The sequence below is a fragment of the Lycium barbarum genome, chromosome 1 (genome assembly GCF_019175385.1).
Source record: "Lycium barbarum isolate Lr01 chromosome 1, ASM1917538v2, whole genome shotgun sequence".
Lineage (NCBI taxonomy): Eukaryota > Viridiplantae > Streptophyta > Magnoliopsida > Solanales > Solanaceae > Lycium > Lycium barbarum.
In genome coordinates, this window is record NC_083337.1 from 35,317,301 (window position 1) to 35,327,149 (window position 9,849).

The 9,849-nt window shown below is 34.6% G+C and overlaps 1 long non-coding RNA gene across 1 annotated transcript; it reads right to left on the reverse strand.

The window, feature by feature from the left end:
- Positions 1-5,048: 5,048 nt before the first annotated feature.
- Positions 5,049-7,778, reverse strand: LOC132635788 (uncharacterized). Its single transcript, XR_009580755.1, has 3 exons — positions 7,544-7,778; positions 6,439-6,484; positions 5,049-5,293 (listed from the first exon to the last, which is right to left on the reverse strand). It is a non-coding gene; the product is annotated as an uncharacterized LOC132635788 (long non-coding RNA).
- Between the last annotated feature and the right edge of the window lie 2,071 nt (positions 7,779-9,849).

Sequence of the window (9,849 nt, forward strand, 5' to 3'; positions counted from 1 at the left end):
CAATGCCTTGTGGCACTCCGCAAGAGTTAAATTTTGCTCTTAACTATTTTCGCGAAAAGAACAATCGGATGAAAATATGTTGCCTCAGGGTAGAATATGGTCAACATGGTTACGTCAAATTCAGATTCAAGTGGGATTCGTACTGTGAGATGTCCGATGATGATGATTCCCCATGATATTATTAATAGTAGTACTGTGTTAAATAAAGTTGGTGGGCTTATAGTCATGATCCCATAATCTATTGAGTTTGATGCTTATAAAAGTAGCCTTTTACTACTTAGTATCTACTTGAAGTTCAATATCGAATAGTAGAAATGTTGATTGGTTGGTATTTTTTCCAAAGGATTCGAATAGCAGTGGTGATGACAACTCAAATCAAAGTAACTATTTCGGTGATTCCTCAACCAATAACAGTGAATTCGTGCTAGACGATTTCAATGCCCATCTTCTAATAGAGCGTAATGATGATTTTCGCGAGCTGAAATATTCAGATCCATGTGAATATTATTTTAGCTTACGTCGCGGATGGACATATAGGTACACCGAATCACAACATCTTGTTCGTGACTTGAAAAATCTCAACGCTCCAATTCCAACAAGATTTTCATTGAGCATGCCTAGAACTGATCAAGATTCTTGCGAGGTTGCGGTACAAAGGATAAAGAAAGAGGACAACTGAATGCTAGCATGACGTTGTAGATTTTACATGGTCAAGTTGGCTGAAAAAACAAACATCATCAACTGGTAGGGAACTAACATCTACAAAAAGAAGATTTGTCTTAAGAAAACCAAGATGTTTATCTAAGGACGATATTGAAGACTTCAATTCTGATGATGATTAAGAATTTTATGATTTTAGTTATATCTTTAATTTATGATGATGTTGCTATTTGAAGAATATTAGGATGTTTAGTTTTGCATTGACTCAAGGTCACGAATTGATTAATGTATTTTAAGTTTTTTCTTTCTTTGATGATTGTATTTTAACATGTTTGGGTTTGTTATTAATGAACAAGTTTAAGTATTTTTCATATAGTTATGAATGATGCAATTTAATTATTTTGAGATTGGTATAAATGAAGTAATTTTGACTAAAAAATAACACGCTTAAATCTAAACCTTAAAACATAAATAACTTAAAGCTAATGACAATAAGTCTTCAAACAAAAATGGAATCCGAGTGCTTTTCAACTACTAAAATGACAATCCAAAGTTTTGCGTATCCTTAATGTATTGAGCTTGCCTTATTAATCGTACAAAAATAAGTCGAATTCTATATAAAGTATTTAAGTTCCGGAGTCCCGAAGCATGATTAATCTATGGGTAAAGTACGTAAAAAGGTGTGAAATGTAAAAAGAAGAGACTTTAACAAAAAAAAAAAGGGAGCTCCTTTAACGCAATAAAATCCTGCGTTAAAGGACTTAACTGTGTCATTACGGTTAAGTCCTTTAGCACAGTATTTCACTGCGTTAATGGTACTTTTGTACCGCTTTATTTTTTCTGGGGTATTTTGGTTCAAGTAATTTTTTTGAGTCATTTTGGTTCTGGACTCGCTGGGTGAAGCCCATCGCTAAGCACTGCCTTGCTTTGTGGCTCGCTCAGCGAGGCCACTGAGTTCGGACTCCAAACATATTCCTACTTTGTTTTAGACTTGGTTATTTTGTCTAGGCTTTTTTCTACACCTATAAATAGTCCATAAGACAGGTTTTTATAGAACTTAGGGCAACTTGTGACTGCGAGTTCACAACTTTGGACCTAGTGAGATGTAGGAGCCGCCGTGGTGGCCGGAGTTTATTGGGTTCTACCTTTTCTTCTCCAAACTACTAGTTTTTATATTTTCTTTGGAGTATTTGTTGTATTTCCTCCATGTCTATGTGGAACTAAACATCTCGTTCTAGGGTTTTGGCTCTTTCATGAACGTTGTTATTTGAATATTGATTTCAATTAATTAGTTTATCGTATTGATTTATTTATTTAATCCTGAGCTTAATTATTTAATTGTCTGATCAACTATCGGATAGTATCTTTGATTCTTAGATCGAACTCGAGAGAGGAATTCTAATATAGCAATAGGGTTATATAGAGCAGGATCTCAACCCTGGGCATCGCGGACCGGATTTGCGTCTAGGATACAGATATACCCAGTTCGCCTTGGTTGGTTGATATACAGGAAATATAAATGCATTTTTATTAAGGTTCATGACCATGGAGATATAGGCGTGAAAGTAATACATACAAATAGGCGGCTAGAGGACTCGAGAAATTCATAGTCGTAATATCAAGTTATCAACCCTGTCAATCAGTAAACTAGATAAATTAAGAAGTTGAATCAATTGAAGAATATAACGTGATTGTTAGATAGCCCATAGCCCTATATTGATTTCATCTCTTCGATAATTTAAAAATCTGCTCTTTCTTGGTTGAAGTTCATTGTTTATATTATTTTATTTTTAGTTAGTTTATAATTACAACCTAAGGATTTCATCTCTTGTATCGATAATTCGGGTCGTTTAATTTAGTTGACGGTTAATCATAAGTCCCTGTGGGTTCGACATCCGATTTCTAAAATCACTATATTACTTATATGTGTAATGACCCGTTTGGTCGTTATAGTCTTTTCGGCATTTTCGCCCTTTCCCGAGCATTGATTAGCTCATTTGTTTACCCGAGGGGACCGTTGGCAGGCCTCCCGAGGTATCTAGATCGGATTCGGGCAACTTTTGTGAAATATAGGCTTAAAGTAAAAAAGAGTTGACCCAAAGTTGATTTTTGGGTAAATGGACCTCTTTTAGGAATCCATCGATTCCAAGAGGTCCGAATGGTCGTTTAGAACTTTTATGTATATTTGGTTCGGTTCCCAATGCACTCGGATGCATTTTGGGACTTGGGTTGGGAAATTAGAATTAAGGTATCGGGGGTTGACTTGGTCAATGAGACCTCCGTTGGGAATTCCGAAGCCACGAGCGCGTTCGCAGCGTGTTTTTATGTGTGTCTATGTCTATGGTATGTGAGCAGATGGCCTCGAAAATTATTCCAAAAATCGGATTTAATTGTGAAACTTGGGTGAGTTTTCTGGTGTCTGGTGCCCGCTTTGGCAGCACCATCACCGAGGTAGCGGTACTGTTGCAGCGGTAACTCTATCGCTGGAGCGGTCCAAGCATTTTAGGCTTGACCGCTGAAGCGATCGAGTGACCGCTGAAGCGGCTCCGCTGGGGCAGTCCCAATGTCGCCAAAGCGGGTGACGAGCAGTTGTAGCGGTTCGATATTTTTTCTGATTCGCATTTGCACTTGCCTCATTTAAAAAGGAAAGTGTCTCAGGGAAGTACGGTTGTCAATTGTACCGGGAAAAAGGAAAAATATACCTCTACGTAATGGTACTCTAAATGGATAATGTTTTAGAGTCGCCACTTAATTTTTAGGAAATTCGGAAAACCAATTCGAAAAGGGTTCATTTAAAACGGTTAAATTTTAAAAGAAACCTAATCTAACTAAAGTATGGGTAAGGGTTCTGGTGATCCCATGAGAAGGTGTTAGGCACCCCAGTATTAAGAATCCGTAAAATACGGTTGACCTATGGGTTCTAATAGTATGCCTTTGTAGATATAAATTGCTTGTGATAAAAACAGTTTTTTGTTTCATATTTCCGCAAATAGAAATTAGTCATTCATGCCAAAAACACTTCTTTTCAAGAAACGAAAAATAGTAGAGTTTTGCCCAAAATTGGGCGTTTTTTGGATTTTGGACTAGATCACCTAGGTTAAAACCCGAAGGCGTTAAACCGAAGGGTTCTAATAGTATGCCTTTGTAGATATAAATTGCTTGTGATAAAAACAGTTTCTTGTTTCATATTAGAAAAAGGTTTTTTAGAAAAAAAGTTTTTAAGTATAGAAAATAGTTTTTATAGGCATACTAATATACTCCATAGATTAGCCATATTTTTAGAACTTTTATCCAATTCTTACTTTTAATCTTTACGAAAAGTCTCAAAGTTAACTCATTAGCCTTTTTAATAGTCAAAACAGTTCACCCAAAATGATAATCCAAGTTTACAAAACATCTTTTCCAACTCAAGTTTTACATCAATCATAGTAGTCCTAAAGTTTGCCTATAAGTTCAAAATCATATCAAAGGTATCCTCAATCCTCAAAATCATCCGCAATCTTAAATTTGCCTAAACGGTTTTTTTTTTTTAAAATTGAAAATCAATTTTAGCAACTCTTAGGCGTGAAAAAAAATCTCATTCAGGGTTCCAATTTATATACAAGCATATATATAATCAAGTAAATAATATAAAGAGTAGGGAATTGGGCCGACCAAGCACAATAGAAAAATGCATAAATAAATAGTTCCGCTCCAAATTATGGTTCAATCCCTTAGTCCTTCCATGATAGGGGTTGAATCGATCTAGAAATGTTAGTGGGCCTCGAAAGATCCACCAACAAATTGGAGAGGTGACAAAAGATAGGTGTACAAAACATTAGTAATAGGCTGAGGTCAATTATTTTATTTACAAAGCCAAAAAGATGAATTACAATACTTTTAAACCAAGCCCATAATTATCATACTTATAAATAAAAGGACAATTTATGCAAAAGGCCCAATAGTTGCTATAAATTAGCAACAAACTCACAAGAACTAAGGTTTTTTTTTTTGGTTTATATCAAAAGCTAACAAGAATGAATAAATCACACTAAACCTATCAACACAATGTCAAAATTCTAACTTAAGCTACTATTTTTCTTATTTTTATCAATTTTAATTAACCTAAAATCACTTGACATTGTCAAAAATAGTAATAAATCCATAGGATACTCACTTAATCATGTAAACAAAATTAGGCTAGTGCATAGTCCTTTTCGACTACACAAGCATCATAAATAACATATAACCATAACTTAAAATGAAATAAGGGATGAAATGTCACACCCCGACCTTACTAGGGTGTGATGGGCACCCGACCCCATATCTGGAGCCGAGCGAACCTGCTGACTCTTATTACATAAATAAACTATGGAATCAATTCAGAATAAAATGCATAGTAAGCTCTCAATTTTTTTTTTTTGGAGAGTGTATCATCATATGGAACGCGTGACATGAAACGTAATAACATATTGACAGGCGAAGCCGTCTACAAAGCTGACGCTCTATACCCACGACTCTGTCTGCAAAGTCTCTAACTGCAATCGGAAACCATGGCACATATACACTGACTCGGCTACACTCCCGGGCTAATTGGAGCTCGCCAACTTCGCTGGAACATCTTCTATAAGGGCCTCAGCTCATCTGGGTGTACCTGCGCGGCATGAAATGCAGCCCCCGAAGAAGAGGGGTCAGTACGAGCAATGTACTGAGTATGTAAGGCATGAACGACAATACAAGGAGAGGTACCAGTGGAGATAATCACAAAGGAATCATATGGCATCTCATATGGAACATATCATGTCCTATCATATCGTGTCATATCATATCATGTCATATCATGTCATATCGTATCATATCATGTCATATCATAGCATATCATGCCGTATCATATCATATCATGTCATATCATATCATATCGTATCCTGTCGTATCATATCATATCATGTCATATCATATCATATCATAGGGAGTCATATAGCGTATCATAGGCTGATTGAGATACATGTACATATGAATGCCACTTAGGGCGGAAACCATGCATGCTTATCGGGTTATATCATATCATAGCACCGAACAAGTCGGCTCGCCCACATTGCGCCGAAATATGTCGGCTCGCCCATATATCCCGCGTCCGGGCATCCCGCGTCCGGGATGATAATGCCAGCTGACCAGGTGGCGATGAAACATGTGTCCCTTCCCCATATCCCCATATACATGTATCCCTTCCCCCCTCCCATATACATATATAGCATGCATGAGAGCCCAAGGAAAGTCATATGTCTATCGGAGTGACGTAAGGTCGGTAACCTCCGATTGTATTATGGAATCATCATGGTCGTCATGTCACGCCTTGAAGGAACAATTATAAGGTGAGACTATCAATGAAGAACATTATCTCGGGAAAACATAAAACAGGATCATAACATATTACTTCATATACTTTAAAACCTTCAAAATAGTCATTATCCAAAAGTGGCTTAACATTCCATATCGTCGTATTCATGGTAAGAACATATCCTTGGCATATTCGTCATAGACACTTTCTCATGTCTGGCTTCATTATTGTCATCATAACTCCGTAGTCGTTGTTTTAGTTATAAAAACTTTCAAAAACGTAAAACTTGGATTTTGGAGAAAAATGTATGTTTTGGAAAACATTTATAACTTTTGGAAAGGAAATCATGGTTTGAATTCATAACTTCTAGCTTTTGAAAACAAGGACGTTATGGGGAACATTTATAAGACTACATCATAGGATTCATGCCATAGAAAGAAAAGGGCTTAGCCTTAACATACCTGCGCCGCGCCTTACTAGCTACGCTTATTCGTCCAACTTGTTAATCTACATTCAAAGGAGTTCACACATTCGTTAGATCCTTTGTCATATACTTGCCTTAACCTTTCAAACACATTCATTTATATTCTGCCGAAATTTCGGCAGCATCTCCCCTGTAAATACACCACCCCCGAGATTCTAACTCGGCCAAATTTAACAACAACAATCCGAGAATGGAACTCGGCCAAACCAACAACAATATTAGCAATGCATTCTAGCAACATTCCAACATTTAATTCAATTCAATTCAATTCAATTCACATAATCTTTCAACGACTCAATCCACATATTACTTTGCCCGAAACCGTCCAATTCAACAACCATGCATGTCATCATCATTCATGTATGCTAACTTCAACAACGACCTCCATTCTTCATCACATAATCCATAACAACGACAACTAGAATGTCAAATAACATCAATTTACCTTAGCTTACCAAAACGCCTATTATTTGACCATAACCACTTCCTACATATTTTCATGCATTTTCATCCATCTTTTCTATATATTACAACAACAAACAACATACTTCATATAATTAATTCAATCCTCTCACACAACACAACACATATACACGGCCAACACTACTCCATACGGCTACCATTCCAACATATTATATTCATGGTTTTTCATTCATTTTACATTATGGATTTCACCATACAACAATTAAACTTCTAAATAAAATCATTTCATCTTGTCTACACAATACTACACATATTCGGCCATACAACAACATTATACACATCTTTATGAATTTCACCCATTTCTTGACATTACAATCACAACCAACATACTAAATACTCTTAATCCATTCTTCCTACACAACACACCACATGCACCACATCTCTATATGCATGTTTTCATGTTTTTCATCCCTTTTACATTATAGAATTCGTAACACAACAATCAAATTACTAAATAATATTAATTCATCATTTCAGTCCAACACCACATATATTCGGCCAACATACAACTCACCACAACTTCATGAACTTCCTTCATCTACACACTCCACAACATACACAATCATCTATAACATATGAAAATAAGGTTTAAACCTTACCTTAGCACTAGTTCCTTTTCCCGGCTAGAACCTCATTTTTGCGAAACGAATGATTCACTTGTTCCAACGAATACTCCACGTTGTAGAGAACCTTCCACTTAGTATAAAAGCTTGAAAGAAATAATTTTTCTTGATCAAATCTCCCATGGCCATGCTTGGCCATACCTTGGCCGAACCCTCTCTCTTTCTTTCCCTTTTTTTTTTTTTTTTTTGTTCTTTCTTTCTCTCTAATTTAATTATGAAGACCTCTTATGTATATATATATATAGGTCTTCCATCACTTATCCATATTTGCAATTTAGTCCCCCAATTATGGTCACATGCCCCATTTCTTTCTTTTCTAGAATTCTCTCCCTTTTTCTTGATGTTTCTTTTATTTTCTTGATTTTTCCTCACTTGGTCAAAGAAGACCAAGTGTCTTCTTTCATACACTTTAGTCCATCTATATTTACACTTTGCCCCCTTCACATATAAAATGGCCACATGCTCCTTTCTTTACTTACTTACTTATTTATTTATTTATTTATTTTTATTTTTTCTAGAATTTTCTTGAACTTTGTGAAATTACCATTTTACCCCTAGCCTTCCATAATATCACCATGGTTCTATTTTGCAAATTTCCTTTTTCGCCCTCAACCTTTCTTAATATTTCCATAATACTAATGTTGTGAATAATATTTATAACCCACTTGTTCATTGAAATACATTTGGAAGATGGTCATTCCCTTAACTTCGTTACGACTGCCTTGGAATATCCGAACGTATAAAATACGGGATATAACATGAAATCTCTTTTTCTTATTTTTATCGATTTAACTAACCTAAAATCACTTAACATTGTCTAAATCAAACTTCTAATTTATTTTTATTTTTTCAAATAGTAATAAATCCATAGGATACTCACTTAATCATGTAAACAAAGTTAGGCTAGCACCTAATCCTTTTCAACTACACAAGCATAATAAACAATATATAATCATAACTTAAAATGAAATAAAGGATGGATTTCTTTCTTATTTTTATCAATTTAACTAACCTAAAATCACTTAATATTGTCTAAATAAAACTTCTAATTATTTTCATTTTTTCGAATGGTATCAAATTTACATATATCCACTTAATCATCAAGCAAAACTAAGCTAGCAAAGAATTATTTTTAACTAACACAAGTATCATAATAAATATATAATCATAACTAGAAATGAAATAAAGGACATCAATTTAACTAACCTAAAATCACTTAACATTGTCTAAATCAAACTTCTAATTTATTTTCATTTTTTCAAATGGTATCAAATTCGCATAATATCCGCTTAATCATCAAACAAGACTAAGCTATTAAAGAATTATTTTTAACTAACACAAGTATCATAATAAATATATAATCATAACAAGAAATAAAATAAAGGATAGAAAGAGAGGTTACCTTTTGAGAGAGCAACCTAAAAATCAAAATGAGGATTGGTTCAATCTACTCTAAGCACCAAACACTTCATAAATCTTTAAACCCCTTTCTTTTAATTTTTCTTTCTCTTTTTCTATATGTATATCTTATATTTCTATCTTTTGTTGCTAAGCTTTGAATATATAAATCAAATTTTAGCTTTTAGGATGCCAAATTTGAACTCTTTTTTTTTCCTCTTTTTTTTTTCTCTCTTTTTACCAAAATAGAAAAAGAAGATTCCCTTCCCCCCCCCCCCCCCCCTTTTTTTCTCAAAAACGTCCCCCTCCGTAAAAAAAAAAATGTAATCCCCCTTTCTTAATGTCCATCTCTTCTATTTGTGGCAAGCCAATTTAGAATTCCATGGACAAAAATAGGTCATCTGGCCATAGCTTTTCCTCCCAAAATACTTATTCAAATTTTCAAATCCATCCAACTAAGCATTTAGAATTCTATGGACAAAAATAGGCCACTTGGCCGTACTTTTCCCCTCAAAATTCTTATTCAAATTTTCAAAATCATCCCACTAAGCATTTAGAATTCTATGGACAAAAATTGGCCACTTTGCCGTACTTTTCCCCCTAAAAAGACCTTATCCAAATAGTACCAACAAAGGTACAAATGGATAAAATCCCCTTCTTATTTTTTACAAAAATATAGCATAGTTTTTATATAGTTTTAGGTTAATTGGTCTAATACGCCCCTCACAAAATAATATTTTGACGAAATAAAAATTATAATACATCATTTTAAAATATGAGCTTCAAAACGAGCCCAATATTGCTATACTTCGGAGCAATATTTAAAAATGTGAAAAAATGCGGTCAAAATGAGCCGCAATTCATACGTCATTTTTAATTAAAAA